The sequence below is a fragment of the Echinops telfairi genome, unplaced genomic scaffold, assembly GCF_000313985.2.
Source record: "Echinops telfairi isolate 266 unplaced genomic scaffold, ASM31398v2 ScPeMD7_3533;HRSCAF=4204_0, whole genome shotgun sequence".
NCBI lineage: Eukaryota > Metazoa > Chordata > Mammalia > Afrosoricida > Tenrecidae > Echinops > Echinops telfairi.
This window is the reverse complement of record NW_022107431.1, coordinates 89,094,544-89,094,847: the sequence shown is the minus strand read 5'-3', so window position 1 is coordinate 89,094,847 and position 304 is coordinate 89,094,544.

Sequence of the window (304 nt, the reverse complement as noted above, 5' to 3'; positions counted from 1 at the left end):
GGTTTCAGTAATTCTTCTTGTTTACATTGCCCTTGATTAAACCACACCAGGCATCCTACGCCCTTCTCTCCATCAATTTTAGATCACTTGTTATTCCCTTGTCCATGGGTTTGTTGACCCCCTTCCTTTTTCCTGCCTCTCCCCTTCTCAGGTCCCCCTGGAACCGTCGGTCCCAATATTTTCTCCTCTGAAATGTTTACCCCATCTATCTTATCTAGATAGACATGCAGAGATGATTATAAGCGCAAAAACAAGATAAAGCCAAACAAAACAACAAAGAAAGACAACACACACAAAATAACAA